At 41.1% G+C, this 24,664-nt stretch overlaps 1 protein-coding gene across 2 annotated transcripts in view; it reads right to left on the reverse strand.

The window, feature by feature from the left end:
• The window catches only part of SOCS5 (suppressor of cytokine signaling 5), a 64,925-nt gene that overhangs the window by 38,593 nt on the left and 1,668 nt on the right, over positions 1-24,664 (reverse strand). Inside the window, exons 2-3 of one of the 2 annotated variants that reach the window (XM_075146858.1) lie at positions 18,869-19,056; positions 1,977-2,081 (exon numbers count right to left, since the gene is read on the reverse strand). The gene's annotated coding sequence lies outside the window, so the exon portion shown is untranslated. Of the gene's footprint in view, positions 1-1,976; positions 2,082-2,217; positions 3,256-18,868; positions 19,057-24,664 lie in introns of those variants that run through there. The other variant, XM_075146857.1, reaches the window with a different exon arrangement.

Genomic DNA, 24,664 nt, shown 5'->3' on the forward strand with positions numbered 1-24,664 from the left:
GTTAGTGGCTTCACTCCACCTGGAGATTTCCACACTTCCAGCAAAGACGTTTTGAACTTGCTCTGTGTTTTCAGAGCACTGAAGATCAGTGATGTAGGACTGAGGATTTAAATCTCTTACTCTCATAAAAATCCGATTATAATCAGTAATGTTCGGTGTTAGTGGCTACTAATGTGAGTTCTGAAATCTGACAGCTAAACTTAAAGAATGGAAGAAAGTGTTGAAGGAGTCCATACAATGTCAAAACACCTGAATGATTTAACTTAAATGATCTTGTGTCTAAGCATGTGCATGTGTGTATGCATAAATATAAATATAGATTAGTAATCAATAGCAAAAAGAGAGAACACATCTCAAATTTTCTTAACTCTCCATCAAGAAACATAAAAAATACACAGTGTATTTATTTATTTGCATTTGGGGTTTTGTTGTTGTTGTTGAGGGGAGAATGCAAACTGGGAAATACAACTAAAGCCATAACTGAAGTGAGCTGCACAAATGAAAATTATAGGCAAATGAGAGTGAAAGGGATAGAATACTAATAAACGTACAATTCATGTGAATCCAGTGTCATTTACATAAGGGTGAACCAGGTTTAAAATTAGCACCTATTTCCTGTATCAGGGCTGTCTGGATTTACTACAGATTGGACATTAAAAGATGTTGTCCTTATAGTACCAACTCAATAAAGACTTGAAGCTTTCTTATCTTGAAGCAAATTCACAGAATGACAAAGTCACAGAATGGAGGTTGGAAGGGACCTCTGGAGGTCACCATGTCCAAGACCCTGCTCAAGCAGCATCAGCTAGTGCAGGTTGCCCAGGACTGTCCCCAGCTGAGTTTTGAATATCTCCAAGGATGGAGACTCTACAACCTCTCTGGCCAACCTGTGACAGTGTTTGATTGCCCTCACAGTAAAAAAATGTTTTCTTGTGTTCAGATGGAATATCATGTGTTTCAATTTGTGCCCATTGCCTCTTGTCCTGTCTCTGGGTTCTACTGAGGAGAGTCAGCCTCCCTCTTCTTCATTCCCTCCCATCAGGTATTTGTACACATGGATGAGATCCCCCTGCACCTCCTCTTCTCTAGGCTGAACAGTCCCACCTCTCCCATCCTCTTCTCCTACAGAAGAGGCTCCAGTCCCTTAATGATCTTTGTGGCCCTGTGCTGGCTGGACTCTCCAGCAAGTCTACATCTCTCTTGTACTGGGGAGCCCAGAACTGGACATAGTACTGCAGGTGTGGCCTCACCAGTGCTGAGTAGAGGGGAAGGATTGCCTCCCTTGACCAATGCTCCTCCTAATGCAGCCTAGGATGGTTTTGGCATGCTGTTTTCTGGGCGCAGTGGTGCACGCCTGCAGTCCCAGCTACCTGGGAGGCCGAGTCCACCAGATCGCTTGAGATCAGGAGTCACGGGCTGCAGTGGGCTATGCCGAGCAGGCGTCTGCACTAAGGCCAGCATCAGTATGGTGATCCCCAGGGAGCTCAGGATCACCAGGCTGCCTAAGGAGGAGTGAACCAGGCTAGGTTGGAAATGGAGAGGGTCAAAATTCATTGCAATAGACAAATTAAAGACGTTGAGAAAGTTTTAGATGTGAATTTTAAACATAGAATGGAATTACATTGTCTTAAATGTGCTATATTTTGAAAATATTTCATGATAGTTTGACTTATTTTTTAAATGAGGGGAGACTTTTATCACATATTCAGCTAACTAAATAGTAGCTATTCATTTTCTAAATTAGTTTTCTAAGCTTTATCTAGGTTAGAACAGGATGTATTACCCTACCTACCTTGCCATTGACATAAAGGGAGCATAGGTGACTAGTTTAGGCAAGATACCTGGTGCTCAGGTAATAGAGCTAGGTAAGACAACTCCCTGATCTCCTACTCACACACCCACATACACATATACACACACACAGCGGTTTGGCAATGTAATTATCACTGAACCAAGCACATTTGTCAAGCACGTACCTCTTCCCAAGCCTGCACAGCTGGGCAGCGATACACCGCTGCTGTGGCTGTACTTCCTCAAGGTAAGGCTAGGCGCTGCTTCATCCATTTCTGTATCACCCTGTACTGTTGGAGTGACAGTGAAAACAGTGCGCTTTTGGGGCATTGTTGTTGTTTCCCACAGACAGTTCAGGAAACTTTTCTAGTTGCTCTTATGGACCTTAAATGGGTTGTTGGGATCGACTTTGGCTAAGTCACTCACGTTGCAAAATGGGCTGAACAACAAACTGCATGTCTCATCAGACCTTCACTTCACCAGCAAGTATTTCTGTGAGTGCCATGCTTCATTGCCAGCTACCCAGACCACTTTTGCATCTAGGATGGAGTCTGCTTTTAGGACATGTCTATCAGGACCAACATCGGCTCCAGGAATGTAGACATAGACATGTCTGAGAAAGCAAGCAGCAAGTTATGGTTGTTTTCAAGCCTCTTCTGAGGCAAGAGGAGGCCTCGGGGGTACATCTCAAAGTGTAAAACAGTGACCAGATTAAAGGAGATTTAAAGCACAGATTAAAGGAGCCCTTATTAGAGTACACATTAGAAGAAGTAGGACAACTAAAACATTTTCTCAGGATGCACTCAGAACCACACAGGAATCGTTTCAAAGAGCAGTGGCTTATGACTAAAAGAGACAGTTTAAAGTGTTTTTGGACATCATATGTCTCTCATCTTTACCACAGGTTTAGCCTTGCATGGACAAACAGTCCAACTCCAGCACAAGGGGCATTTAATTTCTTATTAAATGATGCTGTTTAAATGTTGGCAGTTTGAAGCAATGGTGCAATGCTAGATTTTTATGCTGTGACTCTTATGACCCCTCTTCTCCACCCTTCTTGTCTTGAAAGCCCATTTGGGTTAACCTGCACACATTGGCTGGGTGGGAGCACAACCTATGTTCAAATAATACTACTGGTTCCCGTGCTTATTTTTCTAAGCAATCCTATTGTCTCCAGTCGGGCTATTTCCATCAATAAAGACCGTTCTGGTAGTAAAGGTATGTACTATTAGATTTTTTTATTTGTAACTGACAAGTAGATGGCCTTTTAGCTGCCAATATCCCTAAAGTATATGTAGCTATATAACTAGAATAAGATTTACTTGAAGAAACTTAAACATTCATGCCGATCTCTCCTTAAAACTTAAACGTCAGAGTTACCTATCTCTGAAATAACTAACTCTCACTGATTCCAGTGAAATAGATACTAATTACCCTTTGAGGATTTGAACCTGGAACATAACAGAAGGCAAAATGTAACTCACAGAAATGCATAATAGAAAAATAATTATGATACCATAAAAATAACTTGTAGTGCTGTTGTAGTGAATATTCTGCACTTAGTTGTTTCTTTTAAAAGGATTTACAAGATTTATAAATCTGATTTTACAATGGTTTAGAATTCAAATCTGAGATAGACCATGTCCTTCAAATTGCAACAACCGCCTGAATTTAGTTTAAATCAGTTCAACTTACAAGAATGAGTATGATTTTTTCAACAGGCTCTATTTTCTCCTGTAAGTATTTGATAATATAAGCTACAGAATCATTCATTTGTTCCTATAAAAGACTACGCTTCTGCAAAGTTCTAAAAGCAGGTTCTTAAATCAGCTTATTGCAGTATCTGTTAGAGACAACAAGCTATATTGTCTGTTATTAGGAACAAGATATGTATCAAGCTTTGATGTTAGCTACCACCTGTGGGAAACATTAAAATAAATTGGCAATAGTCAGCATTTAACTCTGTATGATAGGAAATGCAAGCTATGAGTCTAGTCCCAAAATCTAGCTGATTTTGGCCTGCTAAGTCAAATTTTCATTTTTAGGCACAAAACACTGTAGTTATAAACAGCCAGCTTATATCTGCAGACAGACATTGAACTATCCAGTTGCCTGCATGACAGATAACATTTTTGGTGTGCTTTTGAGCGACATGGTTTTAGATGTACTGAATCTGGATATCCTTACCTTGGGTTCAGTAGAACATAACAGGTTTTCAGGTGCCTTGTGGTCTCACTTTGTGAAATGAAAGCATTCAGGTAGTTTTCCACACTCTTCTTCATCATATATATTATATGACTTATCAACCTACTCAAGGCTATATATATATATATTATAATCCTTGGAAAGACTGCTATGTCTTATATTCCTCAGAATCTCCCCGGGCCACCTAAGTAAAATTTAGATGGTAAATCTGAGCTGCCCATTCACAGCTGGACCGGAGTCCATCTTTCCCTGGGCTTGGCCTATGCTTTTTGAGTGAAGATTACTGTAGTGCCATCTAGTGCTTCTCTGCTGATCCTTGCATTCGCTGTATAGCATTTCCAAGCACATTGCTCTGGATTCATTACTTCTAGCTCTAAACACTCTGAAATCTTGAAAATGCAATTAATTTCCTCGAGAACGTTCACCATCCCGCCCCCCACCCATTTTTTCTCAGGCAAGTCATCATTGTAGGTTATATACATTTCTATAACAGATCTTCTACCAATGTTATGCATTAAAATTGGCTCTGAGCAGCAAGACTGTGTGGAATGGGGAAGGAACTGGAGATTATCTTGCAAAGAACATGTGTTCCCATATCTTCAAAATGTGCAACTTCTAAAAATAGGAATGCAGAAGTTGGTCAGGAAAGCACGCCTAGAGAAGGAACCTGACGCCTTCCAGCATGGCCAGTCTGGGTTTGGGGCTGGAGAGCACCAGTGAGGAGAGGGGAGGTATACTTGCTTGCAAAGATGATTTTGAAGCACCAAGCCCAGCTCAAATGGTGAAGAAACTATTCTTTTCCCTGTATATATGGGGTGCTATCTCTGTTGAAAAATCCACAGGGATTCTCACACCCCAGGGGATGAAAAAAACTTCCAAGACTTTCTATACAATTCTGTTAACTAAAATGTACCTGGTTCATGTAGCAATTGTCCCTGTTAACTCACCCAGGTTTCCTGCGTCCCAGACTAGGAGCCCTAGAGGATTTTGGTACAGACATGAACAGCTGCCCTAAAAATAACTGTAGTTGAAAACCAGTTACCCAACCCAAGCTTCTGGCTTCTGGCTTTCTGGAGCCTGAAGCAAGGCAATGTGCCTTGAGACACCTAATGCCGTATTTTTCAATTATTTCTAAAGTATGACTACAAAGACGGTCCTAGTGAGAAACCAATGGGAAATAAGCACTTTGGGACGTGTGAAAATCCTGCTGGGTTCCTGTCTACATCTGCAGAAGCTTTTAAATCTGACCTCAGGACACCTTGTGGTCAAGTAAATGTGCTTTGCTAAATGTGACACTGATTTTGTGTGCTGTGGTACAATGTGACTTGTGGCCTCTGTGATTAAAAGTAGCTGCTGTCGCCAGATGTTCCACGTGTCTCCCTAGCCGCTTATTTAAAGTGCTGGCAGCATCTACCACCAAGCAGTCCAGCTCCCAGGGGGTCAAACGACTATTTCTGTTTTCCTGAAGAGCTGTAATGTCGAAGCATTTATCTGAAGTAGTTTGAGGCTATGCCCATGATAACAACTGGGGGGGTGAATAATTTCAGGTATATAACAGGTTCCACTTAGACCAGTAAAGTCTATTCTATGATTTCTTTCATCTCACAATCATTGTAGTTCAAGAACTATACTGGGCTTGCTCTTGAAAAGTCGTACTGACACTCCCAGCATTCGCATTTTCATCGCACCTTCAATACCAATCTAAAATTAGACTCTGTTCTTGAAATGAATATATTGCTCTTCAATACTCAAGCTGCAAATTGAACAATAAATTCTTGTCTTATATACTTAGTGTTGAATTAGCTTGAGGTAAGATAGGAAGATTAACATTTTGCCACATCTAAGGTCATAAAGTAAATAAGAGAAACTGTTTTCCATGCAGTCTGCTTGAAAGTTATAGCAATCTATTAGCTAACAGAGCAAATTTTGCTTGGTAGCAGATCTATAGGTAAAATAGTAAAATAGGTAAGAGAGATAATATTATAAAACTCTAAATAAATATATATCAAGAATTTAACCCAGCGTACAAATCTAGAAGCATTATTGCTATTTTTTTTTAACTTAGGAATAAGCACAAATTTCCATACACTTGATATAAATGTCTAGACCTTATCTTATTTGAGTGAATTCCTGTCTGTTTAATAAGCAGAATGGTGCCAACAATTTTATAGAAAGCCCCACATGTTTTTGTCCTCTGGAATGTCTCCAAGCAAGTCACACTCTTCAAAAAAAATTTTTGGCCCTCATCCTACAACGGCTTGCGTATATGTCAAGTTTTACATGCTGTGAAGAGCCTCATTGATTTAAATGGAGCTACTCACAAAGTAAAATGTTAAGCATCTGCACAAATTTCACCGGGTTTAGGACTTTTGTTTGAAATACATTTATATGTTCTTAACTTTCATTTTGAAAGGGTCCCCACTGCCCACTGTTCAGTTTTTGTCTATCCAACACTTTCTGTAGCTGTTCTAGTATTACTCCAGCCTGAATTTGCTGGAACATTTCACCGGATCCTGTAAACTGTGCAAGAGGCAACTGCAAGTAGAAAACCTATCTAGTTTATACTTTTCGCAGATCAAGAGTGCAACACATGATCCTTCGAACAATATTAATAGATCTCTGTGAGTTAGTGAGAGATAGAAGAATTTGATGAAGTGTCTAAAATCCACTCAGCAGGAGTAAGGATGTCCCCCCGTGAATGGCAGTAACTTTTATTTTTTAAAAAAGTTGCTAGTGCTGCTCCTGAAAAAAAATTCAAATGTGACTTGAGAATGACACAGTACAGTACCATCTTCCTGAGTCTGCAGAAGATAATTCCAGTCTCCGCTGCTGCCCAACACCTTCTCAAATTGCAAAGGAGTGAAAAAACCTGATGTGAGAAGACACTTTTCAGATTTTGCCACATAAGTCCTACAGAATGACAGCAAACCTAATGTCTTCCTAAAGTCTTCGAGGTGACTGTATAAGCTATTTCAGAGATGTTCACTGTCTATCTTGGATAGTGCTCAAGTTAGAGAACTGAAAGCAATGGTTTATAATTACCATCTGACTGCCACCCGTTTGGAACATATCACAGGAACTGTGGGAAAGCCTGATACAGTTTAATTTAAGGACATTGTTACTGAATTTTACTTTCCACTCTACATTAGTTCTGATAAGAGTCTCAATGTTAGGACAGTGCTAAATATGTCTTAGCAGTAAAATGTACCAAATGTGCAAGTGAACTATCTAGATTTTACTCTTTTTTTAAAGGTCAGGATTACATTCCCATTGTATCTAGAAAACATTTCACAGACTTTGTGAGCACAATGTATTAAACATAAAAATGAGCTGTTTGACAGTGTCACAGCTAAAGACAGTACACAACTGTCTCATTCTTTCAAATGTCAAATAGATGTTCTGCTCTGTATACTTCAAACTGGTTAAGAGATTTAGATATAACAGGTGTAGATCAATTTTTCACTGTCAAGCAATAAATATAACTTAAGAAACAATATAGAAACAGAAGGCTTTAAATATAAATATTTCCTTCCCCTAGGAGTTGTACAGAGGATGTCAACACATGCGACTTCTGAAGATTCAGTGACATCTGGCTTCACATTTTTACCACATATGATGTGATATTTGGCATATGAAGTTCTCCTCTGTGATACTGTTCCTACTGCTAAACCTTTGACCTGGCCTGATTTCTGTCAGAAGGACTTTGGTCTCATCTTCTTTCTTTTGTGTGTTTGGGTTTTTTTTTTTCCTCTTTGCTGCTTTTATCCTCAGGACAGAACCGGTCTAATCTGTCCCTTCCTTCCCAGATGATGCTGAACATGGTATCAAGCAACAGAGTAGGGAACCAACCACTGCTCTGATGTGAGTCCTTTCCAAAGAGCAGGTACCTGTGTGAATAAATCATCTCTCTCCACTCAACCTGATGAATGGAGATAACTAACCATTGACTTCTGTATTAAGCATGTCTTTTTATATGTCAGAGTCACATAATGGGTGTGTGCGCATGTGCATGAAGTGAGAGGTCAGAACATACTCTTACAGAAGATACTGATGTTGGATGTTAGAGAGGGATGTGGGGAGGCACTGAGGTTTGAGGAGGTGAAGAAGGGAAGGAGCAGCTGTGTAGGAATGTGGCAAGTGAAGCGGGAGAGAGGAGGGTGAGAGTGAAAACCAGGATGGGCAGGTAGAGTGAAGAGTGGGTGAATAAACTAAAGGAGAAGCAGCAAACAACAGCAGTGGGACAGACAAATGGAGGCTGGGGCAGAAATAGCAGACACCCAGATTTTGGAGTTCAAGGCATGGTTGTGTCCAGGAGGACGAGGCCCCTCCCAGCTGCTGCTGTGCATCTCTTTAGAGGATGGGAGAAAGGAAGGTGTTTGAAGGCTGTGGCTGTTACTCCCCGATCTCAGCCTCAAATGGCTGCTTTGAGAAGGAATAAGATTTTAAATTGTTGAGGGAGAAAGAAAGGAGCAACAAGGGAGAGGGAAATAGTCAAGCTTCAATGTGACTTTTGATTTTATTTCAGGCTGCTTGCCAACACATAGTTTATTTATTTTTCTGGTTACTGTTGAATAATATTAAGACGTGTCAAGTTGTGACCTGTTAAAGGTGTTCAGAAGGCTTTCAGTCCTTAGCAGGGAAAAGATTTTGCCACTCCCCAGGATAAATATTTAATATGGCCACAGGCTGGCTGTGAGTGCAGTGGAGGATCCAGCTGGAGCTGAACACGGTGGAGGTGGTCTCTGATAAAGAGAGGTGAGAGCAAACTGGAAACTGAGCTGTGCGGAAGCCTGCAAGTGTGAATGTCATCTGTAGCCTAACTTCACATTGAAATAAAATACATTTATAATGAACACTTCAGGCCTTAAGAAAGATTGATGCCCTAGAGCATCAGTGAGATCAGTGCCTGGGATCCTCTTCCCAGCTCCTGCTGCTGCTCCCCCAGTGGGAGGGAGGCTGTCTGACCTGCACTGTCTGGCCAGCTGGGGCACAGAAGTTCAGAAACCCTACTAAGCACCTGAGACCATGACTATGGCTAGTCTTGATGGCACCAGGGAGCCCCTTTCAAACTCTCTCTCTCACCCCAGATATCTTCTTTATCCCTTATCCCATCACCTTTACGAGTGAAGCGGAAATTGGTGAATGCTCTCTGGGTACTGTCACTGAGCTTCAGGGACTTAGGGCTCCAGTGCAAAGGTGCTGCAGCACCCATCTCCCTGAGGCATGGGGTCCTCTATCAGCTTTCACTACTACAGCAGGAGGCTCCCAGAGTCAGGACTGCAAAGTAGCTCTGCTGGCCAGCCTATGGAGGGATGGAGGGAGTTATTTTACCCGTTCTCTGTTCCATGTTGCCAAATAATAGTGCATGGGCAAGTTGGCTTTCATAACTCACTACAGATGATCTGATATTTAATAAGAGTTGCTGGTTTTGCTTTGAAAAGAATTGACATGTTGCAGGATTGTTAGCTCTGGAGCCAATCATCTCTTGCAAAGAGTATCCCATTTCGCGTTGCTGACTAACATACCCATCTCTCAGTGGCACTGTTTCCTATCCCCTCCATTTAATAGTCAGATTCATTTTCATTCTTTATTACCATTCCTTTAGCTTTACACAGTTCACTGCTGTAACTCCAAATAAACTCCATCTGGAATATCATTTTGGCTCTCTTTTTTCATATTAGTGGGAACTCATTTAGTTTTGTCAGTGTTTCAGTTTAACTCTGCCTTCAATTTTTTTTTTTTTTAATTTTGGTGGTGAGTTGCTGAAAGATTGTTAGCTGAGTTTCTGGGTGGATTGCATTAGCTTCTCATTCTGACTTAAAGGTACCAAATGCTAAAAGTTAACAGGTTGTGTCACAGGAGAGATTTCACCGTTTTTTCAACAACCAGGAATAATGCTTATAATGAACTTCTTTTTTGTCCTCCTAATGCTTGCAATTTACTTGTGATGGACACATCAAGACAGCGAGTTCAGACAGGAACTTTCACAGCTGTTCAGCTGTGATCCCAAATCTCTGTAACTCCTTCTCGGTAGTGGAATGCCTCCCCTCTGCCCCCCCATGATTATGTAGTTTCATGTCTCAGTAATTCTAAAAATTATTTTTACTTAATAGCAATAATGTGCACTTCTATATAACTTTACTTGTCTTTCTGTAAGATTGGTTTCATTCTGTTATTCTTTTCCCTTTTATCCCTACAAACCTAAGAGTGTTAGAACAGACTTGCCTCTTTACCAAAGTGCTCCATTAAAATCAGCTAAATCCTTCTTCTCTTTATGATTTCCGCACATGCAGAGCAGAAAGCAATAAACTCATTCAGGACCAGGCTCTGTCCTCTTTTTCACAGGAGTAAATCCAGAGATCTCTGCTGACTGCTCTGGAATTGTGGTTGAGGTATCTCAGTTCAAATGGGACCAAAATGTCTGCTTTAATGTGTAGCCAGCAGTACAGTTCTGTCATTGTCAGGAAGATGCCTCATTCCTATTAGTGTTTAAACTATGTTTTCAGAATGGTTACAAAGATCTTTTTTCAGCATGCTCTGAACTTACATTGATAATTAAGGGCGTTTTAGGAAGTACTGCAGAAATTAAATACACTATCAATAAAGACAACTGATTTTTTCACTTTCCCTTCAAATTTGAATGCATTTGAAATCTCTTTGACTTTCTTGGCCAGTATAGAATTACGGTGCTATTGCAGCAGGTCGATACCTACTGGTGCAGCAATACAGCTTTCTCTGACCTGAGGGATTATCTGTAGATCTCTCTTAACATTTTTCCCCTTCCTTGGGCCTAAAATTTGACAGATTCATACTCTGCTCAGAGGGCTTTCTGTAATATGACTGAAATGTGTTTTATGATGAAGTGAGGCAAGAAAAGGACTTAGAAAATATTATTTTTCTTTTCTATTCATTTAGCACTGCTGTGTGATTTGAGATTCTCTGGCAGAAAAAAAAATACTCAGTTTGCTCATGTGAATTCTGTGATCTGCAGTAAATATTGTCAAAATTGAAAAGTTTGAAAAGCAGCTTTCACTCTCCTCGAATTTTCAATAATCTACCCTTATCCAACACTGTAGATTTAATTATGGGCTTCTGCATGTAACTTAAGGAAATTCTGCCCCAATAAATGGAGCTCTCTTTCAGCAAGAGGGAATCCTTCCTACTTTCCTATGCTTTTGCAAGTCACTCACTCCACACAGGTAAGCTCCCTTCTTTTGGGGGGCCAGAGCTCTTGGGCTTACCTTGAGGGCTACAGGTAAATTGGAGAAGGCTGACTTGTGGACCCCTTGGTATTTGCCATGTCAAAAGCCAGGCTGGGTATCTTTCCACTGGAAGTGGTGGGCTTGATTTGTGAAATCCAACTACCTCTATTATGTTGGAGTAAGACAAGATGATCTGTGATGACTCTTTCTGGCTGCAGGACTTATGAATACATGAAGAGATGAAGAGGCATAGAGAAAGAGCCCGTGTTCTTGGGGAGTCCTCTCACACATGAGGAACAGCAAATATGTTCACATGCATAACAAGCAGAGTTAGAGAGGCCTAAATGACCTTCAAATTATTACTGCCCAAAATCCACGAACTTTGCTTTCTACTTTTTTTAAGGTGAAGGTTTTCCATAGAATTCATCTGTAATTTGGACACATCTGACACCTCTATTGCTACATTTAGGAAATCTGAAAAGATTTATTATTTTTGTGTAGTAATTGCCTTCTGCTCCTGACAGAGTAGTAGTGACACAGCACTGTAACAGCACTGACACTCTGGCTGCGGGATTCCCGTGTGTCATTCATTCTGTCGCAACACATTTTTCTACCTCTGAAATTTTCTTTAACTCGTATTGATTGATCTCATCAATGTGCTACAACAGAGAGACACTGAAAAACAATTGCAGATTCTGGTATGATATGTTGGCTGGCTAGAAAGATTTACTCTTTTTGTGAGATATTTACTAAAACTAATTAAATTTTGTTTTAGAAAACATCAGAGTTGCATTATTGTTTTTAAAAATTGCAATGATTTCAAGAAAGCCTCTTTTTATAGCTTCTAGGCTCTTAAGGAACATAAGTTTTCCATAAAATAATGCATTATTTTTCAAAAAGAGTTGGTTTTACTCCAAATGCCAAAAGCTAAGACATTTGAGAATGCGAAAATCTTTTTCTATTTTCATTGGCAAAGAATTCCCGTTTCTTATGATATATGGTTTTACAGCTTTGTAAGGTGATATGAGCCACTATTATTGCTAACATTTATTTTGCTTTAGAGGAAAAATGATCAGGGAAGAATACGGGGCTTTGCAAGACAGCAGAGAGCATTGTAAGTACATTAATTATCCTGGCACTTTTAATATTTCTTCAAATAAATTTGTCTGAGTGTTACAGCTCCATTACAGTTAAATGCCAGTCAGCTTTTCAGTGTTCTAACGCGATTTTTAGGATTTAGAAAGGCATCATATGAAATTGTCTCTCAGCCCACTCTATATTTTTGCAATAAAGCTCATTGTTTAGATATTTGTTTACCTTGTCTGTTCTTAATCATTTCCCTTTCATTTTAAAAAAATCCAAAACATTATTTGAACTAACGATGTCTGCTTAACTGACATATAAATTTAATCGTTCTTTTTAGATGTACAGATCCTTGAGAATGACTTAGTGGCAACATTTCAAGTGCACCGTTGTTGCACATGCCCGAAGCTCACCCCCCTTGTACTGTTCAATCCGTTTGTGCAATGTGCTGATTCAGCGTGTGCCCCATCCCTCCTCTCCTTGCCTGTCCACACGATAAACTGAAGGCTCTTGGTGATGCAGTAACAGTGACCACTGAGGCAGTTTCTGCATGCACTCGCATGAGCAGGTGCGTTTGTGCTCTTTTGAGCATCTGGCCTTTATGGTCATATAGAGCAAACCCCACCTTGGAGAGCTAAGGATCTAGAGCAAAGCTATGGATAAATTCGGAAGGCCCCAGAAAAAAAGGAGACTAGAGGCCTAGCTCTCACCTCCTTGAAATTTATTCCATAGACACCAGCAAAGTCAGTCTTTCATTCTGATTCAAAAGGAACCAAAAAAAAGCTCTGAGTTTCCAGATGTCTGCATACTTCTGAAGTAAACAATTCTGCCTGTCTCCAAATCTCCTCCCTATTGTCCTGCCCTGCATGACCTGTTGTCCCCTCACTCCGCCCGCTCCCCCTCTGTTCCTTCAGTAGATCCTGCAATTTTGCACAGGGCCTTCTCTCTCCAGGCCCATTTACCTCTTTCGCTGCAGGAAAGAAGGAGCTTTTTGAGAGAGAAAAAATGCATACATGTGTTAAAAAAATACAAGCCTGGTCATGAGGAAGCCACTCGATACCTTATTTATGTACAAAATTTCATTGCCGATTCAAAATCCAAGTTAGACGAGAACCCTGCTAGTTTGATGTAGCATGCGTGACTTGAGGCACAAGTAAACGAATCCCAGACTTGCTACTTCTATCATCTTTCCTCTGTACATTGCTATGTGAATCAGCGAATAAGGATGTGAAAGTCAGTTAAGTGACTCACAGTTTCCAGAGAAGTGAAGGTTGCAGAATTATCTCTTCCTGGATACATCCATGGCTTCAAAGCTTGCTTTCAAACCCGCTTTCAAGGTCAAAGTTGCTGTTTGTTCACAAGCGGTCCAGAAGCCACTACGCACTCAGACTTGGGTCTGGCACAGCCCAACTGACTTGCTTTGCACTGAAAAGTGAGTTTTTATCCAGAACTCATGAAATTGCATACCAGAAGTGTGCATGCTACATGCATCAATCTAGCTACACCTTCAGCCTTCCCTGATACTACTGTGGCATGTCCACCCAGTGCAACCAGACTTAGATGATAGTATATCCGGCCAAGTCTAATGCCTCTTCTGGAAGGCAGAGAGTGAGAAACAGCCTGGTTCCTCTGCTCTCGTTTCATCTGGGAGTCCACAGCCCATCACAATGTCCATCAGAGTGTTTCTAAATACTGCATAGCAGTACATCTGTTCTTTCAGTTCCTATCCGGAGGGTCAGTTCTGGGTAACATTTTTCGGCTTATATATAATAAGCCAGATTTTGTTTTTTCTCAAAAGTTACATCTTCTTCTCGGACAAGGCTTGTCATAGTGTGTACAATAGTTTAAAGAACGTTTGATTACCTTACAAGGCATGCTGTCTCCCCTAATCCTTTGCTTTTTACTCCCCCAAGGCCAGCTGAGGTGGAACGTTATCAGTCCACCCAAAGAAAGTACAAGGGGGTACCAAATTTAGGTGTTCCCAAGACAGGATTTGTCAAGTGTGACAAAACCCACCAAGCACAGCAGATGCCCTATGTCACACAGGACACATAAGCCTTGATGGAAAGCAGAGAAGAGGTTGCAAAAGAACTGTCCAGGTCTTTGGCTAATAGGTGCCTCCCTGTGTCCGTTTTTTCTAGTCCATACAGCAGAGAACCAAGCTAGGCTTGCTAGCTGGCCAGTTCTAAAAAAAAAAAAAAAAAAAACACCACAAAAAGATGCAAAAACCAGACACTCTTGCAATTGACTGCTGCATTGCAGTAGCTTTGGCCAGTCAAGGCTATGCCAGAGTAATTGTGTGAACTGATTTGCCTGCGAACATGCAGAGCCCAAGTGGCTGTGTGTCACAGATCAACTTCTAGACTAGTCATAGTAGTGGCACTACTGCTGACAACTCCAGCAGATTAGGTTGCGTTGCCAGCAGCCAGTATGGTGATGGCCAAAATGGCCAGAAGAGTTGATTGAGCTGTAACCCTAAGCCAGGCAGAAAGGAAACATCCAGGATGTTGCTGAGGGCAAAAGGCTGGCATTCAGCACAGCCGTCATTTGCTTACTTGGTAGCCTGCAGAGAACTCTGACATATATGTGCATCAGCCATGCTGAAGCCCTCTGGCAGAACATGTGTTTTGGTTGATTCTTGTTGCATGAAGGGAAATTCCCTCTGAGGAAGATCCCACAAGGAAAGGGACACCCCCAGATGGGCGCTGGATTCATGGAGGAGAAGTCTGATTCCCAGCAAGCAGATGATCTCTCCAGGGCTAGCCCATGATCTCACATGCCCAGATGTCATCAGCAAAGATGACTAGGGTATGTAGGGTAGTGACTCCAAAGGGAAAGCAGGGACTGTCAGGGAAAGACTGAAGGGTGATTGCTCCTCTAACAGGATCAAACAGGGCAGTGAAAGATTGTTGAAGTCTAGTTGTGTTTGTCAAAATGCTACAAGCTGCCCATGGGGCATGCCCACGTGAGCATGGCATTACAGTCACCCTCTCCTAATCCACAATCCTCTCCCTGCAGCTGCTTTTCCTTCAGTCTGGATGTCTGGGTGAGCAAATCTTGCAATGACTTGCCTTTACAGATCCAGTCTTGGTGTAGGGGATTCCTGTCACGCTCACAGAAATTATGGAGTACAAAGTGAGAGAGGTCTGTGGGGTTGCTGGTGCACCAGGTTTGCTACTGCTGAACTTCAGCCTGGAGTTACTGGAAAAACTGAGGTTTCCAGTGTAGACCAGTGGAGCAAGACACAGGGTGTACTGTGGTTGAACAGCTATAACAACCTGAAGACCCTGACAAGTTAAGGCCCAACATCTTATTTTGGTATTGCTAGTGACAAGTGTTCAAAATTCATGAGGCAGCACCTCAAAACGGTAACTTGGGGATTTTTTGTTAACATTTTTAGGGTTTTAGAATTCATCATTTTTCTTTGCCATTAGATATGACATAACATGATTCCAGGACTTAGATTTAAGAACTCCATGTCATCCTACTATTGTAAGATACACAATAAAATTATGTACTTCTAGACCAATGATTAAGATTTCAGGTTATTTCCATTTTATTTCATTTAACTTCTTTCATTAAATTGCTTGAGTAACATGGCATGAAGTATATTTAAATCATTTCTGTAAAGAAACCCATAAATGTAGAAAACTGCAGAGAAGCACGCAAGTCATATAACCGGTACATTCTTCTTATCACACAATGGCTTGAGTTCTCACAAGAGCCTACTCACATTTAAATAGTGACAGTCTTCAGTGCCACTGAAATCTCATAAATTCTTAATCAAAGGACCCCACCGCCAGGTGACATCAAAACTGGCACTTTTCACTGTCATTTACATACAGATTATAGACACACTATATACTTACAGTTTTTCATTGCATGTGACAGCTCATGACCTTCTGGGTTTCCTTTCATGTGCAAAAACATGAAGGGCTTATAGTTCTAATGATCCATTTAACTAAGACAAAGGAAACCCTTTTGTTCTCTACAGAAAATAGGAGCTTCGAACTTCAAATGTATCCCATTTTCCCAGCTACACAGACATCTTGGGAGTGATCAGGACAGATCTGAGCTAGGTATTATGCCGTTTTAGATGACCTAGGTTGTCTAAGACATCTGCATTGGGCTGTCAGGTATGATAAGGACTTAAGGAGATCTAAGCCCTTTTGCAGCAGCAGCTGGAGGCTGGTCAGGATCTAAGAAGACACTAGATGCTTCTGATTAGGCAACTGAATCACCTAGCGTCTAACATTCAAAGCTGCACCTAAACAGGGTAGTTGACTAAATCCATGTGCTGTGGTGCCCACCAATTCCTGTGTCTGTATATGCAAGCAATTGCTTTTAGAAGAGCTGTTGATTTTGCACACGCGCATTTCAGGGACTGTGCCTTGTTCAGGAGCCAGTGTTGATCAGTTGCCTCTCTGTCCTTTACATTTTTCCCATTAATCGTTCATGAAATCTTGCAAAGATGATAGAAGGCACAAACAGGAGCCAGAGACTGAGGTAACTCACATACCATACCACTGAGCAGACACCAGAACTGGTATGTAGCTGAACAGGATTACTTAGGAGACACAAGCAGCGATGCAGGAGTAGTAAGTCCTCAGACCGAGATTCACATTTCTTCCCTGTGATGTCCCATGCCAGTGGGCCTGGTGCTTAGTATGGTCATGAAGATGAAAGAGAAGTAGCTGCTCAGCCAGTCTTTGGCAGGCTACCACATGCCTCCAAAGAAGGCTTCTTTTCTCAGTATGGATACCATGGGAGGATGTTATAGGATAACAGCTAAAGAATCCACCATAGAGGAACCCCTTTACCCCTGGAGAAGCAGCTGGAACTTCTTAAAGATCGTGCTTTAACCTAATACTCAGGGTGAAAGGACTGAGAAGGTCACGTGCAGGATGACCTGCAGCCTCTCCACTTCCTGCCTCTGAGACCACGCTGAGAGTTATGAGAGCCTCCATCCAGACCCCGGGTGGAGGAGGAATCCTTGTAGTCCCTGCTCCCCAGCAAGGCAGGCTCTGTCCCTCCTCTGGGACTGCTGGGGGAAACTGCCTCCTACCCATGTCACTCCCTGCTGAGAAGAATTCCTGTCTTTATTCAAAACAATAGCAAAACTCCTTTTCACTTAGCAGAACAGAAGTTTCATCCTTGGAGAAACCAAGGAGTAGCTTTGCATTTGCAGCCTGAGTAGCTCTTATCCCAAGGAACTGGAAAACACTCCAGTACCTCAGTGGTTCAGCAGTGGGTGCTCAGGAAGGAGTCTCTTTTTCCTTGAAATGATTGATGGAATTGGCCACAATCTGACCTATTAAAGCTGGAAATTTACTCCTGTACTTTGAATACATCTCTCTCGGTCCTAACTAATTTTTGCCAGCTACCAGCTTGTTGAGTGGACAACTTGAAATAAAGTGCATAGAAGGAAACATGCAGCTACGATCAAACCTTTGTAATACTTCTGTATTAATTTTTTTCACTCATGAACATTCAGGTTGCCTGTACAGTCCACATACCTATTCTAAAGTGCTAAATTCACTGAATGCAAACACTTACCAAACAATTTGGGGGTTTTGAGTGGTGGGGGTGATGCTACAGACATCTGTGGTTGTGATAACAGGAATTAAGTACTTTGCTCTGACTTCAGTTTCCTGATGACAGGAGTAGAAAACAATTACCATTTTCCCAACTGAATTCTGAGTTTATTGTCTTGGGAACATTCCTTGCAGATGACAGAACAAGAAGAAAGTATCCTACCAGATGTACTTCTAGCTCTTCCACTATTTATCTCTCCTGCCAATTTTGAAGCCTGTTTATTTGGTTTATTAAATATTACAGCTTACTATTTAAAATTCCATACAGTAGGACTGGAAGAACTACATGCTTAACTACTATGTTATCCTCCTTTTTCAGCTCTTATCTGACAAGGTCATTATTTAAAGAGTGTAGGCACATATAACCTTCAAGACACAATATGGCAATAAATTGTTCTCTTTTTAGTATCAGTTGTAAAATCTGCAGGATGACTGACAATTATAAAGACCTTAGGAAATGAGATATGAGATCCGTTTTAATGCTGGATTCTGATATCTATATTCTGTCTTGGAGGCATGGTCTCTCTAGCAGGAGCTGTGTAAGCAAATAAACGGGAGCATATGAAATGTTTCATTCTTAAAGCTCCATTGCATCTTCCTCTTACCAAAGGATAGTCACCATTAGTAACTTTCCCCCCTCATCTTCTGTTTCTGCATCAGACAGAAAAAGCTAATTATTGTCTTTCAGATATCTAGGCAGCTGGAGAGCTTATTGTGTATTCTTACACAATAAAGTGTAAACTCCTGCCCCTGTGGTCCCTACATAGCACAATTCAGTGAGGAATGTATCTTTTACAGGACGTTACATTCTGTATTGGTCTTTACTTTAAAAATATATGTGATACAAACACTTAAATAGGTTCACTGCATTTCTTTTTTACTGGCTCTTTACTGAGACAAGGCATTACATTGATTAACCCCTATGCCATACCATTATCTGTGTATGATACCATACAGAGTACAGGTGCACACTTCTGAATTCGCTCACATTACCTTTGTTCTGGTGAGAATGACTGCAGTGATCCAGGATGGAAGTGAGAAATGCACGGAGGAAGGCAGCACCGTCCTTGACTAAGACACAAGGTCCGTGACCTGGTACTCACAGGTTGGTAGTCAGGCACAAGGGGGTTCCTGCCTCCACTGCAATTTGCACATCCAGAGGCAGCCAAGGAATGCAAGCTCTAGGGAAAAAAAAACAAGGTAGGCATATCGTTAAATTGATGGGAAGGGTCATATATATCTGTCACTCCATCTGAGCAAAGTAAATACAGGTTTTCCTGAATTTTGACAACATTAACAAGACTTAGAGGTCTATAGCTGGAAGGGATTTCCTGGTATCATTTACTCCATTCCCCAGCACCAGCACAGAATGACGTATATCAAGCTATTCCTGGCAGATGCTTATTTTTTAACCCCTTCCAATGAAGGTGATTCCACAATGACTGCAAGCAGCATCCCCTCACGCTACTTCATTGCCCTTCTAACTAGAAATTTTTTCTAATTGCTAATCCAAATCTCTGTTGTTACAAATTAAGGTAATTACTTCTTAACTTTGTACCTGCGCTGGACATAGCCAACGGTTGAATCAACTTCATGACAACTGAAAACATACTCAGCAGACTGCTATATTTCCCCTTCCCTCAGTTTCCTCTTTTTTTCCAGCCTGACTTCCTTCTGTCCTTTCTCAGAGCTCAGGATTTCTGAACAGCCTGTCATCTCCATGGCTTTTCTCTCAGCTCTCTCTAGTTTTTCATTCTTTTAAAAACACAGTGCCCAAAATGGGACTCTCTATTCCAGCTGTGGAAGAAAAATGCCAAACAGTGCCAAACAGACCCCAAAAATTATCTTCTTTGGCTTATGTATGGGCCTATTATTAACACTTCCCAGAAGATCATTTGTCTGTTTCGCAATCCTGACTCACGCTCAGCTTGTGACCCATGTAACCCTGGGTTCTTCTCTGCAGAAAGGACTGCGGCGAGCCCTGCGTAAGGGTCTTGAGCTGACTCTGAGGGACAGACGAGGGTAGATCATGTCATGTTGTGACAGCTGTGAGGAAAGAGAGCCTCAGGGTCTGTCTCCACCAGCAACAACCAGATTAGACACAGCTCAAGTAAAGCGCTGTCAATTAGTTTGCACAGAGACCTGGGTGCAATCAGTCCCAGAGAAAGGGTTGATCCTGCCACTGGTTTTATGAGTAGATCCTTGCATTCATCAGATCGTTTAATACAACAAAAATAGACTGAAACAAATGTAAATGGAGTCCACGGGTAGAGGGCAGTGGGGAACAGAGACGTCAAGCGCATGCAGGTCAGTTTATGTACTTACAGGGCATAGGTCTCAAGACTATCATGCCTATTACCTTTATCCTCAGTATGCTGAATAAAGAACAGAGAAGGGAGTTCACACCACTAATGGTGAGCTTTTTTTCAGGTGTCTTCTTCTCGCCTTGCTTCTACTTCCAACTTAATAGAGGATTCATCCCACCTAACTGATCTAAAACTGCCATCATGTCTAAGCCCCTTTTGGTCTCCTCTGCAGTCTGGGAAAAGAAGAACTACCTTCCGAGGTCTGGATTCACCCCATTCCAAAATAAATGTCTTAGAGACAAGGCATGAATCACCTCCCGAACGTGCTGCTTCTCTATGTTGACCAGCGAGGGAGTGACCAGGACAGCCTTAGGCCAGGTGTCCAACTCTTCGACAGCCATGGAAAGGCAATCACAATTATTTCCTTAATGATGGGCCAGGCTCTCTAGTCCAGCTGATTACTTTTCCGGGAAAGCACTCATAATCTGTTCCATGCATAGCCAAATTCAGTGTATGTATGAGAATCCATAAAGTTTAGTTTAAAAGCTGAATATCCTCTCTGTTCTCTGTCTTCCACACATCCTCTGCCTCTAGCTCTAGTTTTCTGTAGCAGATTGTCTTTTCCCAGCCATTCCTGGCAATACCTCAATAACCAGCAGCTGGGTCACATTCATGGAGTCACAAGAACAAGACAAAGCTATCAGTTAAAAATGATATCTCCTCTCCCTGGCTTTCATTCGGCCTGGCATAAACTGACAAAGGGATGTCATTTTTTTTGCCTGACCACAGTTCTCATAGCACGTAGAAGGAAACTACGTAATTTGCTATCACAGCAATTTTTCCCTTTCACACTTGGCTAACCACACTGTACATTTCACACAGATCTTTTCACTCAGCTGCCGCAAGTAATGGTCCCGAGGTACCAGAAATCAGAGACTACGCTGTCTCAGCTTTGTTAGAAGCCATAGAATTCTATGCTAAAACTATACGTGCTTTACTGATCTTATTAAAACAAGTGTTTTGGTAGCAAACTCATTAAATGCAAACTGTTGATAGAAAAGCTTTGCTGGTAGATTTTTGCGGAATAGTGTATGTAATTATACATGTATATATGTATATATATCTAATTATACACATATAAATATATATATGTAATTTTGGTTGTGTTTCTACAGAGCTTCAGGCAAGAACTGGAAGGTCAGCATCACTCCCTAGAAAGAGGGATAATCAGCAGCTAAATTTGGGATGCAGAGGGCTGCTGTTAATGGTTGAGTCAGAAGCTGCCACTAATCTAGAATAGGAGCAGAAAATAATTTTCTCCTTCCAAGCTGTGCTTAAAGATTTATCTAACACCATACTTATTTCCATGAAAAGTACCGTACATTTGCCACTAGTGGACACGCAGGTGTCCATTTCTGACACTGAACTGATCTATTAGTTCCAGTGTAACATCAAGGGAGAGACAAGGGATTGGAAATCATGAAAAGTCTTTTCCATATCCTGTTCTGGTATATTTGTATTTTGTAACTGGAAAAACGTAATTGTGTGAAATTAATTAGGTGATGGTTCAGAGCACCACTAGCTTTTATTATGGCTGAAACGTCTTTGTAGTGACATTCTGTGCTCAGTGGTCTAGAGTTGGTCTACGTTTTCAAACACTAGATGGTGCCAAGGGTCCACACATAAAGAAAAGCTGACACTAAAAGAAACAAAAATGTTCCATTTAATGGCAATACTGGCATAGTTTGGTCTCTGTGTAGTTCTGTGAATTAGTTCAAAATCTACTGTTAAAACGTCTCATTACTTAGGAAGTGACAGAAAAAAATTCTGTACAAGATGATAGTAACCCAAGTAAACTCACAGGTAATTTAGTGCTGGAGTCTACAGAGAGGACAGCAATTCAGAAGTTTCAATACAGGGATCTTAACAGCATGGGCAGGTCCAGATTCATCTAGTCCTAAACCTTTTCTCTGACAGTGACGGGTACGAAGTCCTTCAAAGAAACCTGTAAAAGCCCTGTGGCAAGTCAGAGTCCTACCCTCGGTCTTAGCCTGGTACCTAACACTTACAGGTTGGCTTAAGCTCTAGCATATGAAGCCAGACTTTGCAAAAAGGTGTTTCTAATTTAAAAAGTGGTTGTTCTTGCTAGATATAAAAAACCAAGTTGACCTATTTTATAACTTAACTGTGGACACTGATTGCAAGATTAAAAAATGCAAACAGCTGCAAACTGCAAACATGCCTACATAATAACAAAGATGATAAAAATCTTTAACTTTTTCCAGATTTAGTGCTTTCTTGAATAGATAATTTAATATTTGCTCATCTGATAGTCTTACTGGTCTCACTATATGACTAAACTCTAGGGAATGAGAAACAAATTACCATAACTTTAAATCAGAAATGCATAATATCCACTGCATACTGCTTTATAGCATTATTTGGGGAAAAAATCTGTAGCCATTCTGCAAGCCAGTATCATACTTTCCTGAGGCAGTTTGTATGAGACTATTATCTGCGAGATAATGACATTGATAGTTTGCAGGAAGACTGTTATTAAATTACTAGCAAGAAAGGACAGAAAGAGAAGGAATATTTGACACCTCATTAGCATTTTTATTCTGATACTGTATTGTTTCAAGTTATTGACGTTGTTCTTTTTTCCCAGTCCAGATTTTCCTGTTTGTACACAGTTGGAGTTCTGTGGGAAGAGGAATTTCTGTCTGCCAAGGATATGCAAAAGGGTGCAATTATCTGAGTCTTGGGGGAAGGGCTCAGTTCATATCGTTATTTGTCAGTACAAATGCTAGATCCTGGTCCTGCAATCAGAAGGATTATCATAAGGAACTTCTCACAGATGTCAACGTAGCTGGACAGAGGGTCTATTTTCTCAGTGGAGAGTACAATTTCTTAAATCCTTCTGACCCAAGTCTTTGAGAAGGATCCTTGGGTCCACTCTTGCTGTAAAATTGTTCCCTGCAAACTGGGCTGTGATGCCTACACAGTGCTGTGTCTCTGTGTCTTTTGTGGCAGCATCGTGTGTGTGTAAATAAGTTACTTTTAGATGACTGGTTGACAAGACTACAGCTTTCTCTTATCAGTAAGCTTATAGGCTTACAGCGTGCGGCCCAGTCCATAGGCAACAGAAATGATGTGATGTAGCCCACCATAAAGCAGGCTGAGCAAACAGAAGGCACCATGTTTCTGTTGCTTCTACATCTTGCATTTACCAGAATTATGCTGCTTCCACAAACTTGTGTTCGGAAGCTGTGGTGGGAGGGTGCATAGGACAGACAAACATACCGTAGAGAAAACAACAGTATACCTATGCCTAACTGATGATGATGTTTAGAGATACAACAAAGATTACAGGAGTTGTGAAGAATGAAGACAGGTCAATAATACAGAATAATCTGGGTGGCATGGTCAACTGGAGACAAGCAGAAGATATAATCAAACATATAAAGTTATAGATCTAGGATGAAAGCATGCAGATCACATTCAGACAACAGATGAAAGCTGGAAGATCTGTCCTGTGAAGATGTGACATTGGAAAGGATTTGGCAATGAGTAAGACGGATTGTCTGCTGAGCATTCAGCTTCTGATCTGATTCTGTAGCCAAGAGCACTAATGCAATCCATAAATGTACTTATAAATCAAAAATGAAGGGGCCTATTTGGCATTTGTGTGATTGATCTCCACTAAATTCAGTGTTGAGACACTGAGAAGGTTTAGAGAAGACTCACAATTGCCATGAAAAATTGGAAAACATTTTGTAGTGAAATACTTTAGGAATTTGCTTTGCTTTGCTTATGAAACAAACGTAAGTCCATAACCTCCTGTGCAGTTCCTCTGCAGATTAGCATTACTTCACATGCCCACTGCGTGCACTGTGTCACTCTTACAGTACATGGGTAGATCAGGTTCCTAGGATGGGGTCATTTTCAATCTCATTTTGACACAGCTACATTTTGCAAAGTTAGGTTAAATATTCTTAAAGAAAGGGAGGAACAGTGACAGGAGATTAATCTATTACCCATTCATTAAGGATCTAATGGAAACAAGAACTTCGGTTAAAAACCCTGTTCTGAGAATCAGCCACCTCAAGGTTCAACTCATGTCTGTCTGAGCAGCTAATTGCTGCAACACCACTTCCCCGATTCCAGGGAAGTCCTGAGTATATAGGCAAGTACTGCTGACACGTGACTACAATTCACGCAATCTGGGGATGAGCACAAGCTGGAGAGTAGTATTGCACCTGTGGGCCAAATGCAGCCTTGTTGCCCAGACGTTGAGCAGTCCTGCCTTAAGCACGCCTTCGCAGACAGTCTCATTTCCTAACGTTGTAATTGTAGATCATCTGCCAAAGACTGATTAGCTTCAAAAGGCTAACTTCAATTTCTAGAAGTCCATACAAAAACCACCTACTCATGCCCAAAACCATCAACTCAAGCCTAAAGCCAGGAATCTGCAAACTAAACG

This window comes from Calonectris borealis, chromosome 3, assembly GCF_964195595.1.
Source record: "Calonectris borealis chromosome 3, bCalBor7.hap1.2, whole genome shotgun sequence".
NCBI classification, from domain to species: Eukaryota; Metazoa; Chordata; class Aves; order Procellariiformes; family Procellariidae; genus Calonectris; species Calonectris borealis.